Source organism: Vigna angularis, chromosome 6 (genome assembly GCF_016808095.1).
Source record: "Vigna angularis cultivar LongXiaoDou No.4 chromosome 6, ASM1680809v1, whole genome shotgun sequence".
In the NCBI taxonomy this organism is placed as follows: Eukaryota; Viridiplantae; Streptophyta; class Magnoliopsida; order Fabales; family Fabaceae; genus Vigna; species Vigna angularis.
This window is the reverse complement of record NC_068975.1, coordinates 13,209,971-13,228,101: the sequence shown is the minus strand read 5'-3', so window position 1 is coordinate 13,228,101 and position 18,131 is coordinate 13,209,971. Positions and strand designations below refer to the sequence as shown.

General features: G+C 36.1%; 1 long non-coding RNA gene and 1 pseudogene across 1 annotated transcript; one reads left to right on the top strand and one right to left on the bottom strand.

Annotated features, from left to right (window-relative positions):
- Nucleotides 1-203: 203 nt before the first annotated feature.
- Nucleotides 204-1,239, bottom strand: LOC128197407 (uncharacterized). Its single transcript, XR_008249940.1, has 3 exons — nucleotides 847-1,239; nucleotides 575-731; nucleotides 204-344 (listed from the first exon to the last, which is right to left on the bottom strand). It is a non-coding gene; the product is annotated as an uncharacterized LOC128197407 (long non-coding RNA).
- Nucleotides 1,240-14,269: 13,030 nt separating this feature from the next.
- Nucleotides 14,270-17,466, top strand: LOC128197504 (uncharacterized; annotated as a pseudogene).
- Nucleotides 17,467-18,131: the final 665 nt, after the last annotated feature.

Here is an 18,131-nt window from a genome sequence, read left to right as displayed (position 1 = left end):
AAATAAAAATACAAAATAAATCAAACTTCTTTCATAGTTAAAATCAACTTACCTACTTAAAAACTACCTCATTCAACTTCTCCCAAAAGTTAATTTTAATTTATGGATGAAACTTAATTCATTTATTTTTTATATTTTTTTCTTCTATAAGTGTTTGATGAAAGTTTATTCAAACAAGACCTAAGGTACATATACTTGGAATGAAGTTGGTCACACTAACCATTTTTAGACGCCTTTTGTGGGTATGGATGAGCAGCTTTTCTTTTGGGTCGAGGGAGAGGTACATGTTCACTTGTTCCATTCTTCTGAACTTTCATGAAATACTTCTGTGCATGACTTCTTATCTTTCAAAAAGAGGAAGGGATGAAAAAATTCAATTAAGAAGTGTTGAATATTTGAATAAGTGTAATCTCAACACTCAGCAGCAGTAGCACATATATATATATATATAGATTGTAAAAAGAGTACAAGAGAAGATTCAGATGCCCAATTCAGACTACGAGAAGTTGTCCTACATTTCAGAATACATCAAAAAACAGTTTTTACAAGATATATAAGAAACGTGATCACCTACCAGCTATGCTTGACCTTCAACTGACAATTTCTTGAGGACGAGCTCTAGAACCACTGGAACACATTTTTTTTTATATAGTTAGAATTTATTGAATAAATTCTAAACTCTGTAGAAACATGTTTTTAGTAATTGCTCCATCCTCTCATTGCAGTTCTCTCTGAAATTTCACAACAAAACATTAAATATGTAGCCTAACCATAACCATTGAATATGTTAACTAGTATCTCAACATGATTTCAGATCACTCAATGCGAAAGCAAACATGAACGTACAGTGTACGGTGTCGGTGTGAAATGATGGACCATTGGAACCCTAGAAAAGGGGGAAAACATAAAATGAATCGGTTAATCGGTGTGAAATGGAGATTGAACGGTGAGAATGGCGCTAATCGAAGAATCAATCGATAGAATGGTGTTTAATCGATGGAAAAGTTGGAAAATGGATTTTAATCGGTGAAAACAAAGGAAAAGGTGAAATGGAAGAGAAGCCCTAACAGAGTATGAGGTTTGGTGTTGGAGGAGACGCGCAAGGTAACGAAGACGATGATGATTCGGAGAAGAAGAAGAAATACCTTAAGGTGCGAGATGTGGTTGAAGAGAAATGAAGTTCTCCCAAAAAAGAATGTGAAGAATTGAGAGAAATGAGATGAGTTTGGGTGGGCTTCGGTCGTAAAGCAATAGGACTTTGTCGGAGAGGGTTATGCTTCGGTTTCGTAAATAAGAGAAACAGTAGAGTGTCTTCGGTTCAAACTGAACCGAGGCGTATAAGGCGTTAAAACACTGTTCTTTTATAAATAAGATAGAATTCAATTCTATCAAAGAATGTGGTTAGACTATGGAACCTGACATTATGATAGTGTAAGGGTCAAACAGAACAGTAGCTAACATATATGTATTTCGTGATTAGGAATGAAAGATTTCAAGGAGAAAGAGGCATCACTAACATGCAAACTATATCTGTGAGTAATATTTGTTCACTTACAAAGAGTTTTGTGACTAGATTTTATTTATAAACTCTATCAATCACATGTCAAAAATCTATCAATTTTTTATGAAATATTAAAAGAAAAAGTTGTATCAGATGAGAGAAACTTCTAAGTTTTAGGTGCTGATATATATTTTTACTTTAAACTAATTTAGTTCTTGAAACATAAAACGTGACATTTCGATAATCTTTCTGTTAAAGCTTGATCTTATCTTATACAAAAGTTCACTTGGCACGTTAAGTGTTCTTGTAGCATGTGTTTGGTTTGACTTTAAACTTGCATGTTTAAAAACATTCACGTTAGATGAATAGAAAAAAAAATAAAACCTACTTCAAACGCCATGTTTGGACCCACATGGGAGAAAAAAACACACAAAAACTATACTAAGATACAAATGGAAGCTCATGTACACTTACCATAGATACCAATAGTTACTTCATTGGAATTTAACAATCAAATGCATACAGACTTTTACAAGTGGCATATTCTTCGGACCTTAAGATAATACTTCTTCTACTTTTTATTTACAAATACCTACACTCATAGTGAGACATTACACTCTATTTGAACTATCACAAACTAATTAACATACCTTTGCTGGTTTCATAAAATGGACGATATATAATTTTAATTACTAAGAAAAAATCCTATTGAATTCACTTTCCACAATCCATACCAGTAGTAGTTTAATAGTTTTATTCAATCAAATTGATTCATGTCATATAGATGAAGAAAATTATAAAATTAAAACGAGAAGGAAACTCACACATACAAATCCTTTACTGCAAAAGGAACTTGCTCTGTAAGCAGAAGAGAAATTATAGCTAGGTAGAAAGCAGAGGGTTGTCTACCACCAGTGTGTATTCTTTTATATGAGAACTGGACTTTGAAACTATGAAGAAAGAAGGTAGATGTCTGCAAATGGAAAATATAGATGTATAAGGAAGATGAATATGACTTGAAGATTTCTACTTAGAATGTAAAGTTGGTCATTCATAGAATATATCTTATAATGTATCAAAAGACTAGTAAACTTACAAGAATAACAATTAATTTGGCATCAGGACTCCACACGGCCTTCGTGTTTTCTCCTTCACTCTGCAATGAATCAAAAGACTAGAAAACTATTTTACACTGTCAATGCATTATCATTAACTAATGTTTTAATTCACTAACATGTAGCTTTAGTTAACAAGTTCATAATTAATTTATTAGAATAACAAAAACATGAAAATGAACAAAACTAGAAACGCACCTCACAAGGAAGTAAGGCTCGAGTATGATCACCCTCATAGCAATAGCCATAGTTTTCTTAAAAACCCCAAAAATCACGATGCATCTTGGATTTGGATACCTTGAGTGTTAGATAACAAGCCTCATCACTTGTTTTAACATCCCTCATAAAAACTTCAACAACATTAACCTGTAGAGGTTAAGAATAAATACGATGAAGAAAGCCCACAAGCGGCACCGATTGAGAGCTGATAAACCTGCATTCAGAAATATGAAAAAATGCACGTCAAAGACGAGTGAGTGAAAACATATGGAGAAAGATAATCTGTTGTGCTACCTCTCTTTCGTTGTACATTGGGACTTGAACTAGAACCATGAGATAGGTAGAGTTTCCCATTTGTAACGCTTCTCAGGTCTTCTACCGAAAAGCTTCACCATGAAAATGGCAAGGCTCCCATATATGCGAATCACTTCGCACACCAACTTTGTGCCCAACAGAAAAGAAAAAGAGGATTAGGGTTTTTGCAATTCAAAAATTTAGCTCAAACAGAATTAAACATTACTTACCAATTAACTATGGTACCAATGACGCACAATGATGGTTCGAATGAGGGAAAATTAGGGTTCCAGTGCGCGACCTACGAAAGCTCAACGAGAGAGAACCAAGGCTCCACTAAAAGGGAAGAAGGGATCGACGAGAGAGAACCACGGCAAGAAAACTAATTCAGTGAGGGTTGTAGTGAAAGAGAAAGAAGAATAGGTTCGGTGGTTGAATTGAAGGAGGCTGAGTGGCTCAACACTTTCTCCAAATGAGAAATGGTTGCAACGCGATTGAGGAAGAAGAAAATAGGGTTCGCGACCTTTAAGATGTGCATCTTAAATAACTTAACTTTTTTTTTAATTAATTATAAATCCGTATAAAAGATCCGTATATAAATTATTCATTACATATGAATCTAAATCCGTATATAATAATCTGTATGTAAAACGCAATTTTCTTGTAGTGATACAACATCCAAACTATCTGCATGATCATCTATTTTCATATAAACGATCATCGTAGGTGAAAACCACAATCACAAACATAAGGGTGAGCTAATTGAGGTTCAATCATAAACAAAATAACATAACTCACAAATGATAAACATTTATTACAATAATAAACCCAACAACACACACTAACAACTTAAATACTGTCATAGATCATCATCACAAACTAGTGGTTTATCTCTCGTACCCTACCATACTACTTGTTCATTAGAACCAACAAGTTTGAGTCGCCTTGCCATGGAGCACCAGTTAGGGATGACAACGGGTCGGGTCGGCTCAAGCACGGATAGTGCCTACCCGCAACCCGACCGCTACCCGCACGGGTACCCGCTTAGAAAATATTCGCGAGTATTTTAATACCCGCTACCCGTTACCCGCGGGTAAGAAATATTCGCGGGTAGTAACTACTCGTTGCGGATTTTATCCGTGGATACCTTTACCCACAAATTTTTTTGCCATTCGTAGCACCAGCCCTATCCTCATCCTGCATCCACAATCGAAGAGAACCCATTTTCTGCATCCATGGTCGAAAGAGTTATCAACACTTAAACTGATCCTTTTCTCGCATCCATGGTTGAAGTGAATCTTTTTTCCACATCCACAACCGAAAGAGTCATCACCACTCAAACTCATCCTCTTCTTGCATCCACGACCAAAGATAACCTCTTTTCTGCATCCACAGTCAAAAAAGTCATCAACACTCGAACCATATTATCTAGCTACCTTGCTCACAAATTAATTCTCCCATATCAGCATTTCCAAAACAATTCTCCCTTAAATATTAACACCACCAATGTAAAACTAAAACTTAACCATTTGACTCTATATTAGGCGCACCCCATCTTTTCTAAATGTCATGTTGCTATAAAAAAGGTAACCACACACTTCATGTAATAAACAAAGGGGTGGCCCACATAAGCACTAGGATGTTACCTCTCTCTTCCTAACTATTAAACTCGCAAGTCCCACTAATTTAACACAAATCTCATGCACATACTTAAAATCATGTAGCAAAACATAGAGGAAGTTTTCCTATCTCTCTTTAAAGTCACGACCCACACTAATTAATACTCACAAAAGAAACCAATCTCTCTTTCATGGCCATGCTCTAAAGTATACATAAAAACTATCACCATTAATTGTCGTGAGCATCACTCAACATAAATGCACCAAAACACTAAACAAAAGCACTCTCACATTTTTCCATGCATGAAGAAGGGATTTATCCACGGCCGAAATCCCTCGATAATGGCAAAAAGTCGTCAGTAATTACCACTTACTAACATACGGGCGACGATAAAAAAATCATCAGTAATATTATAATCGGAAACATTATTGATGGCTTTATGGCCTTCTGTATTACCGATGACCCGAAAGCCTTGGGTAATACCGAAGGCCTAAAAGTCGTTGGTATTACCGAGGGAAAAAAACCCTCGGTAATGTAGGGCAAAACTGGATAGCATTAGCGACGACTTTAGGTTGTTGGAAATTACCGAGGGGTAGAGCAGTCGGTAATGCGAAGCCTATGTTTGCATTACCGACTAGCTCTAACCGTCGGTAAGGTCGTCCGTAACGTACATACCATTTTCCAGTGCAGGTTGTTTTGTGCATTATACCTAACAAGTTGTTTTGTGCGTTATACCCAATGACGAAAGGAAACCTGCAAATAAGCAATCAATAACAATGAATAATCCAAACATCAATTCAGCCAGCCAATTCATCCAGGCAATTCATCAAATGCAATCATTCAATATTCATCAAGATTACTTCAATGTTTTGAAATATAATTCCAAGTTCAATGGTCTTCAAAAGTTCCTAAATGCAGAACAAAGTTTGAAAATAAAAAAGCTAACTTCAATGTTTTGAAATATAATTCTAAGTTCAATGGTCTTCAAAAGTTCCTAATGGCAAAACAAAGTTTGAAAAAAAAAAGGCTAACTTCAATGTTTTCAAAAGTTGCTAAATGTCTAATAATCATTGTAATCATCAGAATCATCATGATCTTCTTCTTGCAAAGGTGTGGTCTGGGAAGGCTACTGAGGTGGGCGTGGCTATTGGGATGATGATGGGGCGGACTGTCCTTACTGAGGTATCAATGTCCTGACCAGATTTTCAAGATTGTCAAATCTAGCTAGAAATGAATCATAAGCCTCTCTACTAACGACATTGTTATGGTCAAATGTGCTGGATGTAGATGGTTGATGTTTCAATATCCCTCCTCTTCCAGCACTGTAATTGGAGGCAAGTTGTCCTACCCCACACAATTGTCCTTTCTTCTTCCCCCCAACGACCTCAACCCAGCATTGGGTCTTGATAATGCATCATCAGCATCTACTCTAGAGTCATTATCAGGAGCAGATCCCACCTCTAATCTCGCCTGTGTCAATCTCGTAGAAAAATCTTCTTATTAAATTTGTTAGAAAACGTCAATAACATGAATTTAAAAGTGTGAAACAAAAAAAAGGAGTACAAAATTGAATGTTGTTAAAAAATTTACTTACAATGGTCTTGCGAGACCTCTCATCAACATATGTGTTAGTCCCCTGGAGAATATGAGTATGTGTAAATACCTCATCAACATGAGCAACCCGTCCAAGCTCCGTTGCCTATAACATTTTAAAACATACGAATGACATATATATTAATTTCAAAGTACATGATGTTATAGAGTTATGATAAGAAATGAATGAAGATTTTTACCACACGAATCGCATGCTCATGTGTAGTGATTGATCCTCTAGTATGCAGTACACCACTTTTTTCTAAAGCCCTATTTCTCTAGGCGGTAGCACATTTAGTGTGGTACTGTGGCGAATTCTAATGTGCCAGCAATGAATTCCATAGTTGTCCTGCGATCCTTGCATCTCTAAACATTTCTAACAGTTGGTGAGATACTTTCATGTGAAAGTTTTTCTTAATTTGAGCTTCATGCTCAATTGTCCACTGCACTTTTTGCAGTTACAATAGATAATGTTAAAATAAAGCAGATGAAATTCCTATTTGAAATGAATAAAATATGATTAAGTAACACGATGTTTTACCTTAAATCTCTGCTAGAACAGTTCCATGTTCTCTGTTGGGATTACTCCCCATGATGCCCAAGGTTGAAGAAATTGTTGCTTAATAGACCTAGTGATGGCCTGTGAAGCAATAGATCAAGGCCATAGCCAAATCAAATTAATATCCAATTAAAGTGCAGTAAACTAGGAAGTGACTCCTAGGTCGTCTCTCGAAGACAAAATATGATTTAAGAACTAGATCAAACATGTGGTGGAGGTGGTTATGTGGACAATTTCACTAATTAGCAAAGACTCGAATTAAGACAATGATTAAGACAGGTTGGTTATTGGCTTCCATACAATGATTCCAATCCCTGATTACAACTAATTATACACTCTCTTCACCTTAATCTAACACCAATCAACCAACTAAGCAAAGATTGATTGTGTTTTTAAAACCACGAATTAAGCAAACACGATTGCGACGATTAAACAATTTTTCACACACGAATTAGGCAACTAAGCGTATACCTAATTTGAAAAGCCCAAAACAGATTAAAACTATGCAAGGTTAGAAGCATAATGACAACAAATTAATCTCATGGAGACAATGCAGTTTGACCAATTACCAACCCAGAACAATTAACCTGCCATAAAAACGAAATTAAAGCTCCAAAACAGAATTGAATTCATTGTCAAGCAGTGTAAACAGAACTGGAAACGTATAACACAACCTACAAAACGCAAATTATTCTAATTTGAATTGCAACCCAGAAACGAAAACCCTAACCCCTAAAATGAAAACAAAAATCATAATAAATAAAGCAGTGTTGAGATTGTTGATAGGGGGAGCACATGTTTAGCGTAACCCACAATCTTAGTAATATCTGAGTTTTTTACGATGAAAACACTTAACTAATAACACATGTATATTCTGTGTTTACATGTCATATGCTTTTCTTTAATGTGTTAAATCTGTTAATGCATATCTGAGAACATGTTTGAGTTATGTTTGTGTTGTTCATTACATATCACTATGTGAAATATGTGATTTTATATGTGTATGCATAACATATGTTTTCGGGAAAAGAAAAATCACAAGCACCATGGTTGAACATGAAATTTGTGGCAAAACAACAGTTTTAAGTCGATTACATTATGGGGTGAATCGATTAAAACTCGTGGGTTTGCACAAACTCTTTTCAAGTGTGCTGTGAGATATTTTGAAGAGAAAAGTTTTCAAAAATTGTTCTAAGTGTTTTTACTTAATCGATTGTATGCTTCTTGTATTCAATTAAGTTTGTTAAGTTTTGAAAACTGTTAAATTCTTGTCACAACTGACATAACGGTCATATTTTTAAATATGTTGACCAAGCATTTATTGCAAGTCCATTGCATTAATTGTACATTCAATTATTTGTTTGACTACTGCTTATTTTGTTATAACTGATTTTTATATTCGATTATGTTAGCAGCTCAATCGATTAAAATGCGTCTGATATGTGTTATATTATAAATTAACGCAGATTTGAATTCTGTAAGAACTTTTGGTGATTCTAACATTTCTCATATCATTTACAAAAAGTGTGATCTTATAGAAAGAGAGGAAAATCTCCAAGAAACAAGATTGACCGTGGTTATCAACAACTTGTGAATTCTTGAAGAGAAAGACTGTTGTGTTTCAAAGGTTGATCAAATCTACACACTTGGGTGTAACTGCATGATCAGATTCTGCAATCTTGTGAAGATTGGTTTGAGTTCCCTGTTGTGACTACAGGAAGAAGAACGTGTGTGTTCTTGATTTTGAGGGTGCCTCAAAGGGGTTAGACGGCAGAAGACGGGATTCTTGCTGCTGGTCTTATTGTTGACTGCCTATATTAGATTAGAGGGTTAGAGACGTGTTTTATATTTTTGACGTGAGCTCTCTATAAAATTCTTGTTGTAAAAACCTTGATCTTTATAGTTCATTTGCTTCCCGTGGTTGGAAGGACACTAGATGTAGGCTTGGTCGAACCAGTGTAAAAACTCAGAGTTTGAATTTTTTGATCCTTACTCTCTTTTATTCAATCGATTAGTTTTTGTACTCATTCAATTAAGTTTCCGCTGCATTGAAAATCTTTTACCTTGCAATTCAAGAAAAGTTTAAAGGCATCAGTTTTTGTGAAAAAGATTTTAAAAGCTTTTGTTTTTACACTTCACCAATTCACCCTCCCCCCCTCTTGGTGTGAGAAATTGAGCCATTCTATTTTAAGAATTGACACCAGAGCTAGTTTTCATAAAATATTTGAAAAACTAATCAATTACTGTTTTTGTTTAATCGATTGATCCTGAAAATGGATTTCAATTTTCAAACCTTTGGTGAAGGTGCATCCACAAATAGACCACTACTATTTTCTAGAGAAAACTATTCATTTTGGAAAATAAGGATGCAAATTTTTCTTGAATCCTTGGATAAAGGAGTTTAGGATGCAACTCTAAACGGTCCATATGAGCCCACTCAAATTGTGAATGGAAAATCTGTTTTGGAAAACATTTCAGAGTGGACTCAAGATGTGAACCGTAAAGCGTAGTATGATGTTAAGGCTAGGAATGTAATTGCTTCTACACTGAATATGGATGAGTTTTCCAGGACTTCCCAATGCAAGACTTCCAAGGAAATGTAGGAGGTTCTTGAGGTGACGCATGAAGGCACAGACGAAGTGAAATGGGCCACGAAAAACTCCCTTGTACAGATATGAATTATTCATGATGAAAGCGGGTGAGATGATTTATGAAGTGCAAAAAAGATTTACACATATAGTAAATCATCTCATGGCTCTTGGCAAAGTGTTTGATAAAGAGGAGATCAACATAAAGATTCTGAAAAGTCTCAACAGGAGCTGGTGATAATAGTTGAAAAACTGTTATTTTTATACTTAATTTTGACTTTAATGACAACCTTTATGACTTAGAAATTAGCTTGGAATCATGCTTTTTGTTAAGTTTTGGAAATAAGATAGTTGGATGGGTTTTATGCTTGGTTTTCCTTGTTTTCACAGGAATTAAGATGAAGTAGATGAAAGAAGTTGAAGTAGTAAGGAGTTGGACTTAGAAAAGGAAGAGAAAGTGCACAAAAGAAGAGTCGCAGTTAGTGCTGAGCGCCAATTTTACCGCTGAGTGTCATTCTAAAGTCCCGCAGTCACCGTTGAGGGCCAAAACTGCAACTGAGCGTCAATTCTGAAGACTCGCACTTTTTGTTGAGCGCCATTTATTTGGGCTTAGGCCTATTTTCTGTAATTTTTAGGAAACTATACAAGGTTTTAGTCGACCTAGGGTTAGTATCTTTGGACAGAAAGAGGCGAAATCACATTTTCTTCACCCCTTGGAGGAGGGTTTTGGATGCTCAAGCTCTATTCTTCAACTTCTAGGGTTCTATCTTTCATTCTTTCATTGTTTTTCATCTAGTTTCACCATGTCTATGGTGAACTAAACTTTCATTGTTGTTGGGGAACCGATGTAATGCTTTGAAACTCTCATGTATTGAATTGATTCTTTAATTTATATGCTTTCTTTCATTAATTGTTAGGGTTTTTCTTCTATACTCTATGCATGGTTTGTTTAACTCATTCAATTGCATTATCATTGATGTTATCTATATGGACACTTATAGGTACATCTAGAACTGAGGAAATTCTCCCAAGAGCAATATTACCTAGACATAGGGATAAGAGGATTGGTTGCCTTTAAGCTTCTGTGCGAATGTAATGCATGAATAATTGCTAGGGAGACAAGACATTGTAAACTAGTGATTAGGAGTAGGCTTTCTTCACCGAGACATTGGGTTTAAGGTAAATTAGAAAGTGGCATTAACATTAATGAAGAAAGATGAATTCTTGAATACATGAGAGTGGATAGGATGAATCGGAAACCCCAACAACATAATCATTCATATTTTACATCAATCACTTTTGCTTCTTTCGATCCAATTGATCAACACATGCATTCATATTTATTTTTCAGTATTTGCATCTAAACTTACAAGATTTCGTTTACAAGTCCAATTTAATCAACAAATCACATAACTGTTTAGGCCGTGAGTCCTTTGGGAAACGATACTTGGTCTTACCATTTCATTATTACTTGATACGATTCGGTACACTTACCGATGGTTAACAAGGTTTTGGCGCCGTTTGATGACTTAAGGCAGGGACCCATTACTAGAAGTATGGCTAGAAGAATCCAAGAAGAGCTTGAAGATATGGATACAACAGGTGATACAAGAAGGTCTAACACCATAGGACCCATCACAAGAGGAATGGCCAAAAAGCTCCAAGATGAGTATTCTCCCCAAGGTCAAATACTATTTGCTATTTTTGGATGGAAAATTGGAGAACAAGAAGATGTTCCAAATTTGCCAAAACATGGAGAAGGGTAAAATGGACATTTACACACAAGAAGGGGTGTGCTTATCCTTCTATGGGGTGGCATTAGTAATTTTTCATTTTCACATGTAAAATTCAATTATCAACGTGTTTCATAAGGCTTTCTAGAAGCCACACATTTAGCACATGGTTAACATTTCAGATCTAAAGAAAACGTGTAAAAGGCTTGCTTAAGCTTTGAGATTGATCTATAAAATCTCATAAGCAAAGCTTGAAGTTCACTTTTGAATATATTGAGTTTTATTCTGCTGATGCATTTTCCAGCAACCAGAACTCTGCCAAAAGTCACCTCCTATTGAGCTTTCCTTCTCCTTCTAGCTTCCTTCCAGTGAAGGCCGTCTGAGCTAGAGAATCCACTCACCATAGAGCTCTTCCTCCATCTCTGCAACCACTAAATTTCATTATTTCGCTGCTGCCAAACCACAACTCATTCCGCTGCCAGCTGCTTCTCGTGAGCCAACTTCAACACTGCTCATGATCCAATTCATCATTCCACTGCCTTCAACCCACACCTCTTCTGGAGCAACTTCATCAAGTGGTATTCAGAGCCTTGGTTCTGCATCACGCTCCAGCTGAGTATCTGTTTTCATTCGCTGCATTCTGTCAACATTTCCATTCTTGTTTTCTGTATTATGTTGTACTGTTACATTGTTTTCACAATTCCAGTAGATTTCAATTGAGAAATTTGTTGTTTCCAGCTTTTAATTGCTTTATTGTTCATCATTTTAATCGGTCAATTCTTTGCTTTGAGTCTTTTAATTTTGAAATCTAATTCTGTCATGTCTAGTACTGTGTTTTGGTTTATTGTCAAAATTCTGAGTTGAAACTGGTTTGGGATAAATCTGCTGTGTTTAGCTGGATTTTCAATAGAAGCACAACAGATGAGCAATGATTAAAGATCTCAGTGCATCTTGAAGTCCATCACAGTGCAATGCCAATGGATGCCTATCTAATTCTGTGTTAAATCTGGTTTTTCATGTGTTTTTCTCTGAAACTGCACCTGTGTTTTTCTCTAAAACTGCACTGTATGGAAACATCATCCTTGGCTGTGTTGATGTGCTGAATTTGCTGTATGTGCAAACCATACGAACATCATTAAAACTGGATGCACCATTCTGCAGAATCTGGAAATCCTTGTGTAAGCAGCTTGACCGAACTGCAATTAGTTTTGTTTGAGTCATTTTTCTGATTTTTGAATCTGTCCAGATTAGAACTCATATTTGGATATCTTTTCAGTCATTCCTAGAGTGTTGTTTAAGTTTGATTTGCTGTCCTAGAGTCATTTTAATTGATTACATATCAGTTTGATTCTTTTGCTAAAAATTGGATGGTGAATTGGCCAAATTTGGTGTGAAAGAGCAACTGCAATAGTCAAATTTTGATTTAAAAGCATTTAGCCTCTGCTGGCAGTTTGCACAAGTCATATTTGGTAAAACAAATTTGCTCCAATCATAAAATTAAGAGTCCAAATTTGTTTGTGCAAAATGACCATTCAAACCACCAATTTTTAAGAATCTTTTCCTGGTATAGTTGCAGAATTTTTAAATTGAAAGCTTGTTGTGATTACTGCATCAAATTTAGTTCAGAATTGGTAGCAAAAGCTTGGTTCAATTGAATTAAAAGAAGTGCACAATTCAAATCTTACCATAAACTGCATTGTAAAAAGCTGTGTGAACCAGTGCCAAGCAAAATTTAAAATCTGATGCACAGTTTTTCAGCTTTCTTCTAGGCATTTTATCAAACACTTTGCCTAGTTTACATTTGGTTTCGAAATTGATCAAAGCTGCAACTTATCTTTATTTCTTGCTTTTCAAATCTACTCTAGATCCTTTCCTAAGTTCATTTTGAGTGCCACCATTCATTGGAAACCGATTAATTGATTGATTTAAGCTGTTTGAAAATCCTGCACATAAGCTGTTTGATAAAACTACAGTTGTGCATTCTGGTTTAACAGTTTCTGGCAGCAACAGTGTTGATTTTCTGGCTTAATAATTGATTATTGGTGGTCTGTATGAGCTCTTTGTTGGGTGCAGAATTATCTCAGGAGGTCCTACAACACTGGTAGCATCTTAGGGAGTGGATTGGAGCAAGGAAAGATCAACATTGAGGCTGAAATTTTTGGTGCAGCAGAACCAAATTCTTCACTGGTTTGCATCAAATGGTTGCTGCAACAGCAGCATAATTCACTTGCAGCTGAGAGAATTGCATGAATCCAAGCTGATTCATTACTTGTTTGAGAGCAACCAAAGCTGTCACATTCAACCACATCCTTGTTTACCCAAATTTTGTTGTTTCCCTTGTATTTTTTGTGTTTACTTTATTTTCCAATTTTGTAAGTTGGCCATTTCAAGCAAGTGAAGTGGAAGAGCTCATAAGTGTTCTTCCCTCATTTGCTAACTTGACTGAAAGTCTCATCACTTTAAAATTGGTAGACGGTGAGTGTGTCTTAGATCCAAAAGTCTAAGCCTCACCTAGGAGACCTCACTTTAATTGCTTGTCCCATTCTCGACTAGATAGCATATATCTTGTGCGAATAGGAAGCTCTCTTAGGGGTCCGAATTTAGAGTTAGGTTGTGTCTTTTCTTTGCTTTGTGTTTTCTTTGTTGTCTTTAAGACTTAAGTGGATTTAAGGGTGATTTTGATCTAAGGACTCTAGTAAGTAGCAAGAAGCATATTTGGCAAGGATAAGGCTTGGTACTTAAGCATTCTAGTGAATCACCTCCCTTACCTGGAATATTGCTTCAAGTGAAAATCTCTAGTCTTTACTTCAAGAATAACATTTAAGTCCATCATAATGTCTAGAAGGCATTCTCCTAGAATTAGTGATAGTGAAAAAGAACATTTTTCTCTTCAAACTTTAGTTAATGAATTCAAGGAAATAAGAAGAGAAATGAATGAAGAGAAAGCCAACAGAGAGCTTCAAAATGCTGTTATTCAAGATGAGTTGAGAATGATAAGGAAAAGTAAGTCTAGGGGAAGTCAGAGTGACAACTCTCAAGAGGGAGGGATGTCTATGAGTTTGGGTGATTATTACCCTCATCAGCCTTCTACTTCTAGAAGGCATAGGAGAAATTCTCATGCACCCCCACCTTCTAAAGAAGTCAATGTTGTGTTGCCTCACTTCCATGGGAAGGACAATGTAGAGGCTTATCTTGATTGGGAGATGAAAGTGGAACAATTGTTTGAATGCCACCAAGTGAGTGAAGAGAGGAAGGTCTCTCTAGCTACCCTAAGCTTTCAAGGGTATGCAATGTATTGGTGGACTGCCTTGGTCAAGGAGAGGCTTAGACATCAAGCCCCTCCCATCCACTATTGGAATGATCTCAAGACTGCTCTTAGGAGGAGACACATTCCCTCCTACTACAATAGGGAACTCATGGATAAACTCCAAAGGTTACAACAAAGGTCTATGACAGTTGAGGAATATAGACAAAAGATGGAGTTGTATATGATGAGGGCAGGCATAGTGGAGGGTCCATAAATTACTTTAGCTAGATTTTTAAGTGGGCTCAATTTTGACATAAGAGATAGGGTTGAACTTCTACCTTATAGAGATTTGAATGATCTTGTTCAAATGTGTATAAAGGTAGAACAACAAAACTTGAGAAAATCTTCTTCTAAAAGAATTCAAGTTCAACCTACTTTTGAAAAGAAAATTTTTAAAGAAAAAGAGCCATTTAAACCTCTAGCCAAAATAGAAGAGAGACCCAAGAAAGAGACATCCTCACACACAAGAACAAGTGAAATCAAATGCTTCAAATGTCTAGGGAGGGGTCATGTAGCTACTCAATGTCCTACAAAAAGAAACATTATTTTGAAAGGCAAGGACATTTATAGTAGTGAAAGTGACACCCCAACTAGTACAAGTGAGAGTGAGGAAGAAGAGAGGGAAGAGGAAATATATGCTGATGATGGGCAACTTCTCATGGTGAGAAGGATACTTAGCAACCAACCAAGTCTTGAACACATATCACAAAGAGAGAACATCTTTCACACAAGATGTAAAATTCAAGAAAATCATTGTTCTCTCATTGTTGATAGTGGATCTTGTTGCAATTGTTGTAGCACAAGGTTGGTTGAGAAGTTGAAGCTTGATATTATACCCCATCCAAAACCTTATAAACTTCATTGGCTAAATGAAGATGGGGATATAATAGTCAAGAATCAAGTGAAGTTGGCATTTTCCATTGGGAACTTCAAAGATGAAGTTTTATGTGATATAGTTCCCATGGAAGCATGTCATGTGTTATTGGGGAGACCATGGCAATTTGATCATCAAACTATCCATCATGTTCTAACCAATACCATCACTATCCATCAAAAGGACAAGAAGTTTGTGCTTCATCCTTTGACTCCTACCCAAGTGGCTAAGGATCAAGCACAAATGAAGTCTTTAAGAAAGCAAGAACATGATCAAAAGAAAAAGTCAAAAAGAAAGGAGGGTATAGCAACAAATGTGCCATCTAAGGTCACTCAACATGAAGTCCTTTTAAACAAAAAGACTTTAATCAATACACTTCAAGTTGAGCAACCTTCATATCTTCTTCTTTGTCAAGGGACACTTATATGCACATCTAGTGATTCAAAAACTTCAACTCTTTCTCCATCCATTCAAAAACTTTTGAAAGAATTTGATGATCTATTCCCACAAGAAATTCCAAAAGGGCTTCCACCCATAAGAGGAATTGAACATCAAATTGACTTCATTCCAGGGGCAGTTCTTCCTAATAGGCCAGCCTATAGGACAAACCCCCAAGAAACTAAGGAGATTGAGACACAAGTCCAAGAGTTGCTAGATAAAGGCTTAGTTCAAAAGAGTCTAAGTCCATGTGCTGTACCAGTGTTGCTTGTTCCAAAAAAAGATGGGAAGTGGCGCATGTGTTGTGATTGTAGAGCTATCAACAACATCACAATCAAGTATAGACATCCCATTCCTAGGCTTGATGATATGTTGGATGAATTGCATGGAGCACAAATATTTTCAAAGGTAGATTTAAAAAGTGGCTATCACCAAATAAGAATTAAAGAAGGTGATGAATGGAAAACTGCCTTTAAGACCAAGTTTGGATTATATGAATGGCTAGTTATGCCTTTTGGTCTTACAAATGCTCCAAGCACATTCATGAGACTTATGAATCATGTCCTTAGGGATTGCATTGGGAAGTTTGTAGTTGTTTACTTTGATGACATCTTGGTATATAGTCAAAATTTGCAAACTCATGAAAATCATTTGAGAGTTGTTTTAACAATTCTTAGAACACACAAATTGTTTGCAAACTTTGACAAGTGTACCTTTTGTGTTGATAGTGTCATATTTCTTGGATTTGTGGTCACCAAAAATGGGGTTCATGTGGACCCAGAAAAAATAAAGGCCATCCAAGATTGGCCTCCTCCAAAGAATGTAGGAGAAGTAAGGAGCTTCCATGGGTTGGCAAGCTTTTACAGAAGATTTGTTCCTAACTTCTCTAGTCTTGCTTCACCCCTCAATGAGTTGGTGAAAAAAGATGTTACATTCCATTGGGGGGATAAACAACAAAAAGCTTTTGAGCTACTCAAAGAGAAGCTCACACAAGCACCCATTCTAGCTTTGCCAAATTTTTCCAAAACTTTTGAGCTAGAATGTGATGCTTCAGGATTTGGCATAGGTGCAGTATTATTACAAGAAGGACACCCAATTGCATACTTTAGTGAAAAACTTCATGGTGCCTCTTGTAATTACCCCACCTATGACAAAGAACTATATGCACTTGTGAGGGCTCTTCAAACTTGGGAACATTACCTTGTTGCCAAGGAGTTTATCATTCATAGTGATCATGAATCACTTAAGTATTTGAAGAGCCAACACAAGTTACAAAAGAGGCATGCTAAGTGGTTGGAATTCATTGAACAATTCACTTATGTTATTAAATACAAGAAAGGAAAATCCAATGTGGTGGTTGATGCTTTGTCAAGAAAAATTAATTTATTAGCCACATTGGGAGCTCAAATTCTTGGATTTAATAACATTCTTGAATTATATTCCCAAGATCTTGATTTTGCTCATATCTATGAGGAATGTCTCAATAAGCCTCAAGGAGGATTCTATGTGAAAGAGGGGTATCTTTTTAAAGAAGGAAAAATTTGCATTCCCAAGGTTCACATAGAAAACTCCTTGTTAAAGAGACACATGAGGGAGGATTAATGGGGCATTTTGGGGTAGAAAAGACCCTTGGCATGTTGAAAGAAAAATTCTTTTGGCCTCACATGAGAAGGGATGTTCAAAGGCATTGCTTTAAGTGTATAACTTGTTTAGAAGCTAAATCTAAATCAATGCCTCATGGACTGTATACTCCTTTGAATGTTGCTTCCACCCCTTGGGAAGAGATAAGTATGGATTTTGTGTTAGGTCTTCCTAAAACTTCTAGGGGTTTTGATTCTATCTTTGTGGTGGTAGATAGATTTAGCAAAATGGCTCATTTTATACCTTGCCACAAAGTAGATGATGCAAGCAACATTGCAAAGTTATTCTTTAGAGATGTGGTTAAACTTCATGGGTTACCTAAGGTAATAGTTTCGGATAGAGATACAAAATTTCTTAGTCACTTTTGGCGGACCTTATGGTCCAGATTAGGGACTAAGTTATCTTTTTCTACTACTTGCCATCCTCAAACAGATGGTCAAACTGAAGTAGTCAATAGATCTCTTTCCACTTTACTAAGGGTAGTTCTTAAAGGAAATCACAAATCTTGGGATGAGTCCCTACCTCATGTTGAGTTTGCATACAATAGAGTAGTTCATGGAACTACTAAATTGTCTCCTTTTGAAGTTGTTTATGGTTTTAATCCTTTGACACCCATGGATTTAATACCCCTTCCAAATTCTATTGAATT